This window comes from Anolis sagrei, chromosome 2 (genome assembly GCF_037176765.1).
Source record: "Anolis sagrei isolate rAnoSag1 chromosome 2, rAnoSag1.mat, whole genome shotgun sequence".
Classification (NCBI taxonomy): domain Eukaryota; kingdom Metazoa; phylum Chordata; class Lepidosauria; order Squamata; family Dactyloidae; genus Anolis; species Anolis sagrei.
Window position 1 is genome coordinate 257,593,060 of NC_090022.1, and position 17,600 is coordinate 257,610,659.

The window sequence follows — 17,600 nt, forward strand, 5'->3', positions numbered from 1 at the left end:
CATAGGACTAGGCTATTAGATGCCACTAGCAATGGCAGATATATATTGGTCTGATGCAGACCTTTCTTACAACCTTTTGAAGGCACAGTGTGTACTCTATCACTAAGCTGTAGCCCTTCTATTGTTTGGCTGGAACACTTTTCAGTATTTTCAATGTTGGAAGTTAGACTGATGAATGTTGCACCTTAGCAACAAGTGCAAATGCCCCACCAAACCCACTTTAGAAGCTATGTCTCACTGTAGTACAACTCACTGACATGAGAAGATTGCACTTCAGTTGCTAGCACCCAAGAATTTCTTCATTTGGTCTGACTGTGTTTGATTCTAAGATGGGTCCAGGGGTCAAATCAGCAGATAGGTCATAGCTATGCCATAACAGCTCCATCTCCTATGCAGAATTGCAGCCATTGTTTAAATAGTGAAAGTGTAATGGAGTCTAAGGGAAGGCTGAACAAAGGTAGATGTTTTTGAACTGTGGTGCTGGAGGAAAGTTCTGAGAGTGCCTTGGACAGCGAGAAGATCCAATCAGTCCATACTTCAAGAAATAAAGCCTGACTGCTCATTGGAGGGAAGAATAGTAGAGGCCAAGATGAAGTACTTTGGCCACATCATGAGAAGAAAGGAAATCTTAGAGAAGACAATGATGCTGGGGAAAATGGAAGGAAAAAGGAAGAGGGGCCGACCAAGGGCAAGATGGATGGATGGTATCCTTGAAGTGACTGGATTGACCTTGAAGGAGCTGGGGGTGGTGACAACCGACAGGGAGCTCTGGCATGGACTGGTCCATGAAGTCACAAAGAGTCGGAAGCGACTGAATGAATGAACAACAACAAAATGGATTTTATGCAATTTGGATAATAAAATGTTATTAAAAGTTGGCATATAACTAAACTGATGCTGATGATGAAAACGGTTTAAACATTTTTCATGACTAACATTGTAATTTGCTGGAGGTCTGTTAGCTCATGTTTCAGGTGACAATAATAGATCCAGATGATTGTTAGTTCATGCTCCTACCCTCTGAGTACCACAGCTTTATGTGTGCTACTTATCATTTTAATTAGAGACATATTTTCATAATTTCCAAGGGATATTACATAGAGACTGCAACCGATAATTGTTGTTTAGCTGAAGTAATTCCACAATGTGTTTAAGAGGACCATTGAAGCATCTCATAATTAATATACAGTTTGAGTATCCCTTATTCAAAATACTTTGGATGCAAGGTATTTATAATTTTGGATTTTTTTTTGGATTATGGAATATTTGTATTTTCATATAACTAATGAGGTATCTTAGAGATGAGACCCAAGTTTAAATACAACTTACATTGATGTTTCATATGTGAGTTATAGATATTGTCTGAAGTTGATTTTGTACTATTTTTAAATAATTTTGTGCATGAAACACACTAGAGAAAAAATCCAGTTAAAACCAGGCTTCTGCCTCCTGCAGAATTCTGGAATTTGTAGTTTAGGGAGCCTTTAACAGCCTCACTAAACTACAAACCCCGGAATTCTGCAGGAGGCAAAAACCTCATTTTAAGTGGATTTTTTCTCTAGTGTGATGAAGTGGAAAGTTGGTGTACGTTAAACTACCAGAAGGCAAAGGTGCCACTAGCTTAGCCACCCATGTGGACTGTTTTGGATTTTGCAATATTTCAGATTTTGGAATGCCAAGTAAGGGATGCTCAATCCAAGGTTGTCATTTATTTATGTGTATGGCTATGTACATATATATGCATATATGTATGTGTACATTTTTGTAATGCTCATATTTTTGTGAGAAGGAGATGAAAAAGAAAATTTCTTGTGGCTTCTTGCAGTCATTTTAATAATGCTCTCTGTAGCTAGTAAAGCATCCATCTATGTGTTAATGAACATATTGAAAAAGAGGGCAGCTTGTTCTAGCATATAAGTATTGATCCATGCTCCTTCATTGCACTAAACTTTTAAAGTAAACCAAGTTCAAATGACTTGCCCATAGTTTTGCCAATGTTTTGCCAATGTTTAAAACTGGTATTTTGGTGCACATTTTTATTATCCATTTCATTTTGTCCAGCTCAGATATCTAATAAACTGTAATAATGGGCTACTTTTTCACTTCTTCTTTTCTTTTTTTTTTTTTAAAAAGTGTGTATGTGCGTACATGCCTTTGATTTGGTGTATCTGGATCAGAAGTCCATTTTCAGTTTGGACGGGGATCTTGGCTTTCTTTTTGCATTGCTCCTCTGAATCCTACAATGTTGGAACAAAATTGACTCCAGAGCCAATTTCTCTTGGCGAAACGTCAAAAGAAAATGCTGCTAGGATACAGCCATACAGCCCAGAAACCACACAGCACTCCAATGTTATAGTGCTCTCTCTAGAACACCTTTTGCATCTGAAAAATCCAAGCCCCATCTCTCCCCTCCTCTCTTGCCTGGACATTTTAAAATATAATGTTGTAACTGGTGAAACTGCATTATGTCACTTAATGGCAAAATTGGCTCTGTATATGAAACAAGGACTCTCTAGAATTATGTTTGCATGTTTTTATCACACATAAAATGTGCCAGAATACTTTTGAAATTTTTTTTATTATATTATAAGCCAGTCAAAATACAGCTTGTGTATGCAGCAGAAACCAGGTGAATCTCTTCTTTTCAATTCAGTGCCAGCTTTGCATATGTCAGTTCGTAAGTCCATTCAGCCCTATGTTTTGTATGACTTTGTATTTTTTTTTTTAAAAAAAAGCAGGGAACATTTATCGCTTTTTAACCAACCCCCCCCCCCCCTTCTAATTTGCCTAAAATAGAGGGTTTTGGCAAACTATTTTCCATAATTCAATAGTATTACAAAAGTTGCAGAAATCTGCATTTCAAAGAATAATAATGTTTTGGTCTATGAATTTGTTGGGAAATATGAGTTATATCACTTTGCTTAAAAATGACTGAACTAAATTCTTCTCCAGTTTTAACATAGATTATAAGTGGATTTAGTCTAAAGCAAGTATGTACAAATGATTGTACAAGCAACTTAGAACCTTATGCTATTGAACAGGTAAAATGTACTGGAAATGTCCTATCATCCAATGTGGAACAGTGGCTTTTGTAGGTGGGAGGAGAAAGAAGTCGTGAAGAAGTATGGAAACAATTAATCAGTGAATCTAATACAAACTTGGGCCAAGAACAGAGGCAAGAAAGCATAGTACTGGCAAGACCTCACCGCACCCCCCCCCCCCCGCTTTTTTTTTCCTACCAGGAGCACCGTGCCAGACAATTTTATTTCCCCTTTAGAGAATAGAATGGGTGAGGCTGTTAATTTCTGTGAAGTCAATAACTCTTAATTGGTTGTATTCTAGAGATTTTTGTTTTGTGCAACTTGATAGATGATATATTTAAAATATGGAATGCATTAAAATAGAACTGGTATGTGATTTTGCCAAATGAATGTTTCAAAATTTTAAAGGAAAGGGGTATTGCCAGTGTATTCTTTGAGATCAGAACAAAAGAGATAAATTACTCCTTTATGTTGGGTAATCATCCTGATAGATCAGTGTAAATCTTGTTTTTCATTTCCTCTTCCTCCTCTTCCTCTTCCACCTCCTTCTCTTCCTCCTCATGGAACTTTTCTTCTTCCCCATCTTCCTTTGAAGTCCCAACTGCAGAATAATAACAAACTCTATGAGGCCACTTGACTCCAGGCATTGGATGAAAATGAGAGCAGCTTCACAAACTATCTTTCTTTATTTTCCTGAGTTGCATTTTTAAAAAATCAGGATTGCACAGTTTCCCCCCTGTCCCTAGAAAGAATCATTGCAACACAATTTTTAAAAACCTTTGATTTAAGCAATGGCTGCAAATCACTGAGTGGATCAGGCCACACAAGCAAAGCTACAGAAGAATGCCGGGCTTATTGCATACTTTTTCAGCCACTCTGTACATCAAAGAAAGTACCAAAGAGTCTCCCTCTAGCAATGAAAGAGGACATAGAAAAGGCTAGGTAGGCTCATAATTAGCTATCTTTAATACGTCAATCCCTTTGAATCCCTATATTGGGAGAAAGAAGGGATAAAAATAAATAAATACAGTTGGCTTTAGGATTCACTGTTTGAAGTTGAGATCCAGTATTACATGCATGAACTTCTGTTCATGCACCAGAATGTCTCTTTCCCCATTTCTCCTAACATGCTCCACATTCGTCCTGAATCTGATCTGGATTGCCCTTGAACCCCTAGTATTTCACCATTTGGAGAAATGAAAGTGTCCACTAGCATCCATTAGTTTATCTCAGCAAAAAAATACTAGTCAGGTTTACAAGTGTACTTTCCTCATGTAAAAACATAGTGTACTGTGGGATCAAGTGATGGCTTACATTTTTCAAATCAGGCATCATAGATCACACAACCTCTTCATCACATTAAGAAGCAATGTTTCTAGGTAAAGGTAAAGGTTTGCTCTTGACATTAAGGCTAGGCGTGTCCGACTCTGGGGGGTGGGGCACATCTCCATTTCTAAGCCAAAGAGCCAGTGTTGTCTGTAGACACCTCCTAGGTCATGAGGCCGGCATGACTGCATGGAGCGCCACTACCTTTCCACAGAACTGGTACCTATTGATCTACTCACATTTGCATGTTTTTGAACTGCTAAGTTGGCAGAAGCTGGGGCTTACAGAAGGGTCTCACCCCGCTCCCCGGATTTTAACCTCTGACCTTTCAGTCAGCAAGTTCAGCAGCTCAGTGCTTTAACCTGCTGCACCACTGTGGGCTCCTAGCAATGCTTCTACATAGGACAAATCTAGAGGAATTAACTGTGAATTAATTATTTGCATCCTATGATTGGCTTTGCTTAAAATTAACCTCATCATGTAGTTCTTCTACTCAAAGTCAGTTAAAATGTGTTACTGAAAAACATTAAGACATAATCAGGTGCTGGGGAGATGTTTGTCTGATCAGCATTAAAATCTAAATACTGGACTTGATTGACTTTAGGATGTAACAGCAATGCAGTGCTAACATTCTTATATTCATCACTGTCCTGCTGAATATTGTTCTATAATATAACTACTAATTGTGAAGACATAATCTGTCACTATTGGTATCCTTAAGGACAAAAACTTTGGCTTTTTATTCAGAATATAGCCCTGCTCATAAATCCTGCCTTACCAATGTATTTATTTTTCCAAGAACATTGTAACAAATCTGAAGTCATTTATAGTACTAATCAGCATCTGGTAGATAATATAAGACAAAAGAAGGAACAATATGTGGGTTGGAGACAAGCCTATCACATAACAGAGCAGTTTGTGCCTCTGTGACTACAGATGGTAAAGCTAACCATTTTGATCTCACTGGTAACTCGCTTTTTTTACTTTGCTTTGTGTTTCTGTTTTGTAAATACCATTTTAAATCCAATGCAAATGCTGAGCACCATTTCTTGTGCCTGAAGTCTTATTAGCAGGGTCCAGCAACGTGATAAAATGAAGCTTGAAGATTGGCAATGAAAGGCAATGCTGAAGGCTCTGCTCCCATGCTTGTGTCTACTGTATTGGGAATCACTGGAATAGCGAGACCGGTTTGGGTTCAAGGTCACTGCTGACATTCAGCTGTCATGGCTTTATTGTCTGCATGCCTTCTCTCCCTCGAAACATTCATGAGTACTATATTGCAACCACAAAGAACCAGTCAATTGATACCATTACACTTCATGCACACATAAACCACAACTCTGTTCAGAACATTTGATACAGTCTAACATTTATTCATTAGTCGAGCCACTGAAACCGCAACTTGCCAAACCTCACTTCTGACAACACAGATATATAATAGTTTAGTGTAAACTTTTTAGTTTTCTTTTTCTTTAGTTTATTTGCACAACCCACTTTCGTTGAAATAACATAATCTGCATTTTAATCCTGGGCTCTATGGGGGAAAATGTCTTAGAAGAATCCAGCCATTTATGTCTCTTGGAAATGGATGCAGCGAAAGAAGGATAACATTAGATAGACACATTAGATAGATATGTGTATGTAAAGAAAGAAGGGGTACTTATTTGGGCTGTGGATGGCATAGAAAGCCAATTGCTTAGAAATGAAATAGGAGTGTGGAGTGAAAAGAAGGAAAACATAAGCTTGGGTCAGGGAAGAGGCAGTGATTAGCTCCATTGTTCGGGCCTCCTTGAGCTTCATTGGGTCTAAAGAAAAAATCACTAATGAATCTATTGAAGCTTGCCAGAACTTTGTATTGAAGACAAGTTAAGTTATGACGCTTCTCTAAGACATGGTAGTAAAACATGTTGAAACTGAAAACAGAGCATGTGTCTCGATTTAAACTTTACTCACAGAAACTTGCAAATAACTTTTGTGGGGATTTTATCATACACATTTGCTGTATTTTTTATGCACATCCCCTTACACTAGAAAATCAAATGAGCAGTGACCCAATTAAATCAATTTTCAGAAAGTATGAAACATAGCAAGCATCTGTGTAATAATCTAGCTGCTAATCAGAAGGGAAATGCTGGGGACCAATGCTTATTCGGTCAGCTTTACTTTTGGTAGCTATGTAGTAAAGACTTTTATTTGATTAATTCTTCAACTAGCGTCCTTGGACTCTTTTAAAAATGTTTCTGGTTTATTTATCAAAATATTGCCTCTAGATAAATGCAGCATTCATAAGGTCGCTAAATAAAATTGTGTATCAAAACTAACAATAAAGTTGCAATCCTAAACACAAGTGCTAAGGACATTAAACCCAATGATGGCTTTTAAGTAAATGTATCTAAAGATCGTTATGTTAATGATTTTATCGGAAATATGCAGTTATATGTCTCTGGTATTTACGCATGTGAAATACACTAGAATAACTTCAGGTCAAAACTCTCAGTTTTATTATCACAGTAATGTTATAGCAGAAACAAACAAGGACGAAGAAAACTTTTCATACACTGTCATCTCAGTGTGTCTGAGCTTTGATGGGTAGACCACCTCTCTAAAGGTTATAAGGTTGCTGAGAGAACCAACAAGGGGGGCAATTAGTGTCAATTAGTATGGTGCTTTGGAGTCACTGAATAGCTTCCCTTGGTCACATTTTGACCACTTGATCCAAAATCCCAGAAGTAGGTAAATGCTATGGCCAGTTATTCTAGCATCCAGTACAATACTTGGTGGCTAAGAATTTGCTTATTGTGGATCAGAACCAGGAACTACAGTATTAATCAGCCCCTTGAAAATGCAAGTTTGTTATTAATGTCATTGTTTGATATTGAATATATACTCATAGAATGATTAACTGAGAAAAAGACATTTCCAGCATAATTTCTGTGGACCTCCAACCACTTTATCGGGAGCTTATGATGATGTAGACGAGAATCCACAAAAGTTAAGGATAGAAATGTGTTTTAGTTTCTAAACTGTCACAAGATTCCTCCATATTTTCTTCCTCTAGTTGCCAGTTATCAATCGGTCTGGTTGCCATAATATTTTTTTATATATATTTAACTGCAACCCAGCTTTTGCACTTGCTTCTTTCACCTTGGTTGGAAGGCTCCTCAGCTTCTCCTTGCTTTCATCCATCAGTGTGGTATCATCTGCATATCTAAGGTTGTCAATGTTTCTTCCAGCAATTTTACTCCAGCCTTGGATTTGTCAAGCCCCACAAATCAAATGATGTGTTCTTCATACAAATTAATAGGTTGGCTGCGAGTATGCAGCCCTGCTGTACTCCTTTCCTTCCTGCTCTATTAATAACTTGCCGTGCTATTAATGCCAAATATATAAATCTGTTTTTTCTTTCTTTCAAAGAGAACAACATTTGTTCTTTCAAAGAGAACAGCAGGTATTCAGATTGGCACCTTATACTGGTTCTCTAACTGAAGAACAAGTTGCCCATTTGAGAATATACAAAAGACAAAAACAGGTAAAGTGACATTTTTGATTGGACAACTTTATGTTGCTAACATTTAGCCCACTTTTGCATAGTAGTAATCTAAATATACACAGAACCATACATAAAAAAGAGTGGAAATAATCAGGCAGCTATAATGGGGTCCTTTCCTTCTGGTCTTGGAACCTATGCATGGTCAGCCATGGTTAGTACTTGGATAGGAGGCTGTTAATGAATACCAGGTGCTGTAAGCTATATTTCAGAGGAAGAAAGTGGCAAACCATCTCTGAGGATTCTTTACTTAAGAAAACTCTATGTAATCCATAGGGGTTGCCATAAGTTGACAGGTGATGTGAAACCAAATACATCCAATACAGCTTAGAGGCCTTCAACTGATGAGTGTGGCAACTGGCAAGTGATGGGGATAGTGGATAACAGAAAAGCATGGATATGTTGGCTCACACCAGGTTGAACCTACTCACTGCAACCTCTCTCTCTCTCTTTCTCTTTCTCTCTCTCTCTCTCTCTCTCTCTCTCTCCCTTTTCCTCCTTCCTTCCTTCCTTCCTTCCTTCCTTCCTTCCTTCCTTCCTTCCTTCCTTCCTTCCTCACCTTTTCTCCAGCTCTGGGATCCAAGACAATCTTCAAAGATTAAATCATATGCAAACATTGATCCCAGCATTAAATTATAATCAATCTACCATTTGAATTAAAAGCATTTAACAGACTTACCCTTTAAAAAAGCAAGAAACGGGAATAGTAGAGCGCTTTCCCCATAAACAGTCAATTCCCAAAGGCCTGTCAAAACAAACAAAAAAGTCTTCATCTACTATTGGAAGGACACATATTTATTTGTTTAAATATTTTTGTACATCTCTTCAGCATACACTGTATATATTGCAGTAAAACACAGTTTCATAAAACAGATGTCTACACCTGACTTAATATTAAATGGAGTTGCAACTGGAACTTTAAAAAAAAATTGGACAACAGCTCCCAAATTCTTCCAATCTCCATGGCCTGTGACCTTGGTAGTGGGCAATTTGGGAAGTTGTCATCCAAAAATGTAGCTCACCCAAGATCAGGCTAGGATGCCCAGGGAAACTGAAACAGTTTCCTTTTTGTAATTTAGTTAGTTTATAGTCATAAAGTGGCTACTTGAACTATCCATTACTGGCTATGCAGTCTCATTTTGTTATTTATTATAAAATGGTGCTAGTTCCCAAGTAGAGTCATACAGCGGAGGGGAAATATCAGTTTTCTCCTTGTGGTTTGTTAGGGCTGTGGTTTCATAGAGCTTGAAAGACCAAATTGTGGGTAGTAATGTGTGTCTCTGGGTGTTAGCTTTATGTTTCATACATGAAATGATGCTTATGGCAGACCAGAACATACCCTCTCCCTTGTGCAATTAAATCATTTAAGTCTGAGGTCTCAAATAGCGTGCATTCATCACTGAGTGGAAAGGCACTGATGATAAATGGAGCATTAATACACAGCCTCTGTCAACTATACAATAGTAAGTGTCTGTGTAAACTCCTCAATATTTTATTCCAAGGATGTTGTAATCTGAAGTGACTAGCATCTCAGTCCCATAAGAGGTTTGTTGTTGCAATAGGGCACATATAGCCTGTGAAGATATAGCCTATGTCTGAGCAAATTGGACCAGGTTTATCTTGTATAACATATACCACCATCATGGTTGCTTATCATGTTTCTCATGCAACTGAAAATCAGCTTGCGTTCCATTCTTCCTTATGTGCACCTAAGCAGAAGTAATTAAAAGTAGTGCACTGAATTCAGTAGGGTTTACATTGTGTTCAGACAATATCCTATTATGAGTCACTCTAGATTAGGTCTACTGAATCCACTGGATTTTTCTTTATATTGACCAAATATTCAATATTTATTCAATAGATCTCATCTAGTTGGGATTAACTAATAGGACCCACATTTCAATCTCCAGGCGCGACAAACCAGCAGTCCAAAGCTATCTAAATATTAAACAACTATTTGCAAACAGAATTATATTCCTAGCTCTAACTGAGCTTAAGGATTACTACAACATAAGAAAGAGAATGCAATTCTTGTGACTTGTTCTATCTTATACTGTCTGCCAGTCCTATAAAAAATAAATGCTTGCCACTATCCATATTGCCCCCTGCCAAGTTGAAGCTGTTTTCATATGTGTAGGGAAGGATGCCAGCCCAAACATCTAACAATCTCTAGTGGGCATCACAACTAACCAGGACTGTGGAGTCAGTATGACAAACTTTTGACTTGGACTCCTTTATCTTTCTACTGTCTTGTGTTTTCCTCTGACTCCAACCCACACACTAAATGACAAAATTAATAAGAAATGCAATCCCAAATTAGTAATAATATATTTATTGCATTAGAATGACAATACAAGAAATGTTATCACCAGTACGTGAATCATCAAGCAACACTGAGCATAAAATACATTTACTTGACAGAAATTTCTGAACAAGGAAACACCCCTAGACTCCCATGGAAGTAAATATGCTATGAACTAGGCCTTTCATATAATTGAAACTGGAGTCAGAGTTGGCACAAAGAATTATAATAAGAGTTATTACTGATTTTGTTAGATACCTTTTGAATTAGCATGGTTGTTTGAGGCTGGGAAAGGATACAAAGCCTGAGAATGGGCTGGGAGAGTGAAATTTTCTCTATTATTAATCTGTTTACATAATTTCCCCAACTTTGGGAAAGAGATAGTCCATGTTTGTGCACACTGCCTTTCTTTCTTTTCTTCCATACTACATTACCCTTGAGAGTCCATTTTTATTTATCTCTCCCTAGAAGGTTGTACCATAGTCCAGGATCTCCCCGTTTAGCCAATGACGTGCAATTGGAATGTTATCCAGGGATAGTTTGGGTAGAATTAGTTGTTTTGGTATCCATTTCTACTATTGGTTGTGGGGGATGCTGAACCCAAGACCACTTACACTGCAGAATTATAGCAGTTTGACAACTGTCAAGGCTCCATCCTATGGACGTGGGATCTATAATTTTTGTGGTATTAGAGCTCTCTGATAGAGAATGGTAAATATCTTACAGTACTACAAACCCCAGAATTCCATAGCATTGGGCTATGACCATTAATGTGGACTGAAATTGCTATAACTCTGCAGTGTGGATGCAGGCTCCATCAGCAGAAGGTCTGAAATGCTTCCTTTGCTTTATAATATATGCTGCATCTTTTACAATCAATAAAGTTTATGTTTTAGCAGTAATGTTTGCCTGGATTCTGCACTAAGTGAAGTGTTGGGGAGGCCTAAAGCCATACCCAATTCCTGCATAGAAGAATTGAGAGCTGTTAACAAAGTGAAAGTATGACGCTAACACCAAATCCTAAAAGGAGAAGGAGGAAATGATATTAACTCTAAGCATATCAATCTGATTGAAGCCAGAGTTGCAGCCCATCGCTTCCAAGCCAAGCCAGCTATGCTAGTCCTGTCATTGAAATCTGAATGTTTTCTAAACCAAACTTGAACATTCAAACTTGGAGCCTCTTGTTTCACTAAGAAGACAACATTGAACATCTATTGAACGGATTACTGATTATATTTCTTTCAAATAATCACAGCAAAGTCATGCTCAGATATTATTAGAGAAAGGTTAATTAATCAGAGATAAAGAACTAACTTTTTGAGGCAAATGCATAACTGCAATTAGACTGGATTTTCAGTTGTAATAGTACAATTTCATGTTGATAAAAATTAGACATTTCAATTCCAGTTTCTTGTTCTCTTGGAAAATAGGCATAATCTTTTCATATTGACTAAGGTAAAGAATGCTCTCTTGCAATTTGCATTTTTGTTCCCACCTTAAAACGAAGACAGAAAATTGTATGATATGTCAGCTTGAGAGACTTTTCCACCCACCTTGCATTGTATTGCAAAAGTTCATGTATTATACCTGGTTCATGATTGGCTGTTTATTGAAGGAGTATGGCAGCTCACCTGCTTAAATAACCAAGTTGCCATTGAGAAATTATGGTTTGTTTGAGGCCCCTGATGTACATACACACACCTACTCCTATTTTGTTATACGAAAGTGTTATTTTTTAAACATTGTTTTGCTGCAAACTTGTAAACTGTTTTGATTATAACTGATAAAAAGGAGGGAAGAATCTTCAGAATAAGTGCTATAATAAATTATAATACCAGACATTTACTTTAAAAAAATCCTACATGTATGCCACTGTCATGGCTTCAGTGTTGGATAGGACTTCTGAGGATAACAGATTTTGCATGACTGCATCTTCCCCTATGAACCCATGCAATCTCTAAGATCTTTTGGGGAGGCTCTTTTCTCACTCCCACCCCCATCTCAGGCACAGTTGGTAGGGATGAGAGAGAGAGGGCTTTCTCAGTGGTGGCCCCTCGGCTCTGGAATTCCTTCCCCAGGGAGATCAGGCTAGCAACCTCCCCAGCCACGTTTCGTAAGGAATGAAAGATGTGAATGTTCCGTCGTGCATTTGATTAAACAATTCCCTTGACAGTTGGCCCTAATCCATGGCCTAAAAATATTATGTCCCTGTACTTTACTACTGCACTATTTAAAGTCGTAATGTGCCTGTTATAACTGCTCTTACCCGCATGCTGCTACATGATCTATGCACGTTATTGATTAGCCTATTTTCTAACCTGTTTGCACACCAGCCCGCCCTCCCACATTGAGACTTGAAGTATGTCCTTGGTTGTTGCTTATGATGATTGTTTTATTATTGTTGTAATGTTGTATTATGCTGTTTTATATTATTGTTATATTTTATATGCTATGTTTTTAACTCTGTGTGATTGGGCGTGGCCCCATGTAAGCAACCCCAAGTCCCTTCGGGGAGATGGAGGCAGGGTATATTATTATTTGAAACACAACAAGATGAGTCCACAGCAGACAAGATAACTTTGCTGGCTGTTATATTGGATCACACATCGGACACTTCCCAAGTGTCTAAGATTGTGTGATGTATCGGCGAATGATACGTGCAGATCCCAGTAAGATGGCCTTCTGTAGCTGGCAGATGGTAATTTTGTCAGCGCCGATTATTATTATCATCATCAACATCATCATCATCATCATCATTCTTATCTTTGGATGAGAAAATTGTGTTTCTGAGGTTACTCACAATACATGGCTGTCTTTGCAGCCCTCACCTTCTCTGCCTCTCTTGGGTTGTCCTTTTTGTGGCAAAAATGGTAAATTGTCTATATTGGAAGTTCCAAGAAATGATTATTCATATTTCAAACGTGAGGGGCTACGTAGCCCCCTTGCATTTTTAGCCTTAAAATCCCATTTTTAGAATCTATCTGTATCATATAATGACAACAGTCTGTGGAATTCCCTGAGGAATTCCCTTTGGGCTGAGAAAGGCGGTATATAAATATGGTAAATAAATAAATAAATAAATAAATAAATAAATAAATAGTATCCAAACCTCCCTAAGTTGTTTGCCCTGCTTGATATAAACTTATAAATATCTGGTTGGATCTTGTAATAGTTAAGACATAAATGTAATTATTAACCTCAAATAAGATAATCCTGGTGAATCAATGACATCAAGACATTTTCAGGTTGCCCTTGAGGATGCAGGAAAGGAGAGACAACCTATACTCCCAGTGCAGTTAGACTGTTCCTTCATTCCTTGAAACTTGAAATCAGTGGCAATGGAGATGGAGAGATGGAGTCAGGTTAGTAGCCCCTGCCTAGATTTGCACAAGGTCCAATAAATTGCATATACAGGCATAATTCCCAGTTCTATCCCCATCAAACACCAATAAGATGATAGCAGCCAATTCTAATAACCAGATCTTAGAAAATTAGTTGGGGTCTTGGGAGGAGGGGCTACAACTTTCACCACCCAAAATCCAGCATTATATTTATATTTCAAAAAGTAACTTTTCTAAGCTGTTTTACCATTAGGGTTGCTAGGTGTTTCTTATTATAAGGGATGCTGCCTGTTTGAGGCTTGAAACAGTTTTCCTTTAATTTAGACTGCAGGAAGAACTTCCTAACTGTAAGAGCTGTTTAATGGTGGAAATCACTGCCTCAGCATGTAGTGGGTACTCTTTTGGAGACTTTAAAATAGAGGCTGGATGGCCATCTTTCAGTGACACTTCGATTGTGCTTTTCCTGCATGCCAGGGGTTGGACTAGATAACCCATGTGGTCTCTTCCAACTCTATGATTCAGTGATTCTAGACCGAATAAAACAATCCTTGCCCCCAAAAACTGTATCTATTAGAATGTGGGACCTTCATAAAAGCAGAAAAGTGTACACCATGCCATTTATAAATGTAGTCCTAGTTTATTCTCATCTACTATGACTAGGCTGGCAACAATCACACACTTTTTCTTCAGTTGCCTCTAGATCTGTCGTTCTCAACCTGTGGGTTCCCAGGTGTTTATTTTCCCAGGTGTTTTGGCCTACAACTCCCAGAAATCCTAGCCAGTTTACCAGCTGTTAGGATTTCTAGGAGTTGAAGGCCAAAACATCTGGGGACCCACAGGTTGAGAACCACTGGGTTAGAAGATAATAATTAGTTATTCATGCATAACTAAGAAGGCTATTTCCTATTCCAGTCCAAAATTCTAGCCTATTTAGTAAGAATATTTTACAAAGTAGCATCTCCCACTCTCTTTCAATCACAAAATAATAGAATGTTAGTTGGAGGAGTCCACAAAGGCCATCTGGTCCAACCCTCTGCCATGCAGGAATGCACGAGAAAGCATGCCAGAGAGGTGACCATACATTCTCTGCTTCAAAACCTCCACTCGCCCCGCAAAAACATATATATTAGAATGTGGGACCTTCATAAAAGCAGAAAAGTGTACACCATGCCATTTATGAATATAGTCCTAGTTTATTCTCATCTACTATGACTAGGCTGGCAACAATCACACAGAGGACTTTTTCTTCAGTTGCCTCTAGATCTGTTGTTCTCAACCTGTGGGTCCCCAGGTGTTTTGGCCTACAACTCCCAGAAATCCCAACCAGTTTACCAGCTGTTAGGATTTCTGGGAGTTGAAGACAAAAACATCTAGAGACCCACACGTTGAGAACCACTGCCCTAGATTGTGGAATGACCTGCTGCAAGATGTTCGACAGCTGAATAAACTGTTTGAACTTTAAACAGCACTAAAGACCAGTGTCCTCCAGCAGAACTATCCAGGTGGTTTCTAAATTATGAATCTTAAATTATGAATTTTAATTATCTACAGGCAGTTCCCGACTTAGAAACATCTGACTTACAAACAACCCATAGTTAAGAACAGGGGTGAGACAACAGGAAGTGAGAGAAATCTACCCCCAGGAAATGAAGTGCACTCCTGGAAGAGTTATCATGGGGAAAAAGGTCTCCACTGAAACTTCCTCACCAATCCTTGTGTCCAAAGCAAGCTATTTTTTTTTCAAAATTCAATGATCACAGGGACAGAAAGTGAGGTGAAATCTTCTGAACAGGGGTACAGGCAGCAAAACAATCACCACAAGGGCATTAACCCTTCCCTATGATATCCAAGGCGCATACACACACACACACACACACACACACACACAGTGTTCCCTCACTTATTATGGGGGTTCAATTCCAGGACCACCTGTGCTAAGTGAAAATCCGCAAAGTAGGGACGCCATATTAATTTTAATATTTATACATTATTTTATATATTTTATATATTATTTTGTTACCTGCACTTCCTTACCCACCTCATCCCAAGGGCACCAGCCTGCCTCCCTGGTCTCTGCAGAACCTCTGGAGCCACACAGGCAGAAGCAAGCCAGGGAGGCAGGCCTTCCCGCCTGGTCTCCACTGGACATAAATATTTATTATTTAATATTTTTATTAATATTTTTAAAACCCACAAAACAGCGAGTCTGCTAAAAGCAGACAGCGAAGTAGTGAGGGAACACTGCATATATATGTGTGTGTTTGTGTGTGTGTGTGTGTGCGCGCGCACACACACGTGTATGTAACTTCAGATATATAGCCAGTTCAGCCTCCAACATATATATATATATATATATATATATATATATATCTCAGAAGTTACACTTAAAAATGTACCTGTTCTGACTTACAAATTCAACTTAAGAACAAACCTACAGAACTTACCTTGTTTGTAACCTGGGAACTACCTGCATACAATTTAATCATATATGTATTGGTTGTGTATGTTCTTTTAAACTGATGTTTTAAATGAGGGGGCCTCTAACTAAGGCCCGGGGGCCGGATACGGCCCTCCAAGGTCATTTACCCAGCCCTCACTCAGGGTCAACCAAAGTCTGAAACAACTTGAAAATACACAACAATGACAAACAACAATAATACAAACAACAATAATCCTATCTCACCAGCCAAAAGCAGACCCACACTTCTCATTGAAATACTAATACGTTTATATTTGTTAAAATTGTTCATTTTAATTATTGTAGTGTTTTTAAGAGTTTTTGCAATACAAATAAGATATGTGCAGTGTGCATAATTCATTCATGCTTTTTCCAAATTATAACCCGGCCCTCCAACAGTTTGACGGACTGTGACCTGGCCCTCTGTTTAAAAAGTTTGAGGACCCCTGTTTTTAGTGGTTTATGTGATGTGTGTGTTTAACTTCTGGTATGTATTGTAATTTAATATGTTGTTGTTTCCCACCTCAATCTGTGGGGAGAGTCAGGAAAGAAATAGTAACCACAACAACAACAACAACAACAATATTCAGAAACACATGACTAAATTCCTGTTTATCATGCCTGTGTATCATGAATGTTGACTGTGCTTTGAAGATGTTTTGAAAATCTAGTAACACTGTTTCACTACAATTCACAAGCTACTAGTGAGAACTCTCCCATGTACACAGACAGGACTACCGTGTAATTAATGGTTTATGAATTGCAGCTAAAAATGCTTTGTTATTATAAATAGCATATCATTATTGTGGAGGAGGAGACTGCTGTCACTACCTACATTCCAGTTCCCCAAAGCCCTCTGAGGCATCATTCACTTTGATGGCATTTTCTCAGCCAAAGTATTTGAGGGCCTGCAGATGATAACTACTGATCCTTTTGTTGCATTTCTGCTTTCTCCGAATGGCTTACCATGCCTTAAATGTACCTGAAAGTGAAGTCGCCTTTATTTAATACTAAGAAATTTACCCAGTGTTGCCTGGATGAATGTTGACAGATTCGATTATACTTTTTAAGGAAGAAAAAAGTTTGACTCGTACCACTTACAGTCAATATCAATTGTTTCCTGCCAAGTTGCATGAAAAATGGACCTCAAACAGGAAGGGGGGGGGGTACATTTTGTCAAACTCTAAATAACAAGATTGACCAAACTATGTATATTAATGTGCATTATGAAACAAAAAAATTGCAGAAATCACGCTCAGATTCATGACCAAGTGGTATATGAATCAGCTGACAACTGCTATGGTGTTCATTTTGGCCCCATTAGATACTGCACTGAAACTGGTGACTCTGTAATCAAGCATGTGCATTTGTCTAGCATAACAAATGAATAGATACTTCACTTTTAAGATTAGTCACTTTTCAGTTAAAGCAGATGCACTTGTGTATTTTAATTTTTTTCACAATAAAGCTTTTGTAGCAGTCTGGCAATTTTAGTGTTGTGTGGCTTGTTTATTATTTGGCTTGTTGATGATGTTTACCAAAGGAGACACTTCCTTTCAGGTCCAGTTCTTGGAACCTCGGGGCT

General features: G+C 38.2%; 1 long non-coding RNA gene across 1 annotated transcript in view; it reads right to left on the reverse strand.

Moving 5' to 3' along the window:
* Nucleotides 1-3,064: 3,064 nt before the first annotated feature.
* LOC132767136 (uncharacterized) overlaps nucleotides 3,065-17,600 on the reverse strand; it is a 111,751-nt gene continuing 97,215 nt past the window's right edge. The window contains exons 3-4 of the long non-coding RNA XR_009630603.2: nucleotides 8,594-8,659; nucleotides 3,065-3,642 (exon numbers count right to left, since the gene is read on the reverse strand). This is a non-coding gene — a long non-coding RNA (uncharacterized lncRNA). The remainder of the gene's footprint in view (nucleotides 3,643-8,593; nucleotides 8,660-17,600) is intronic.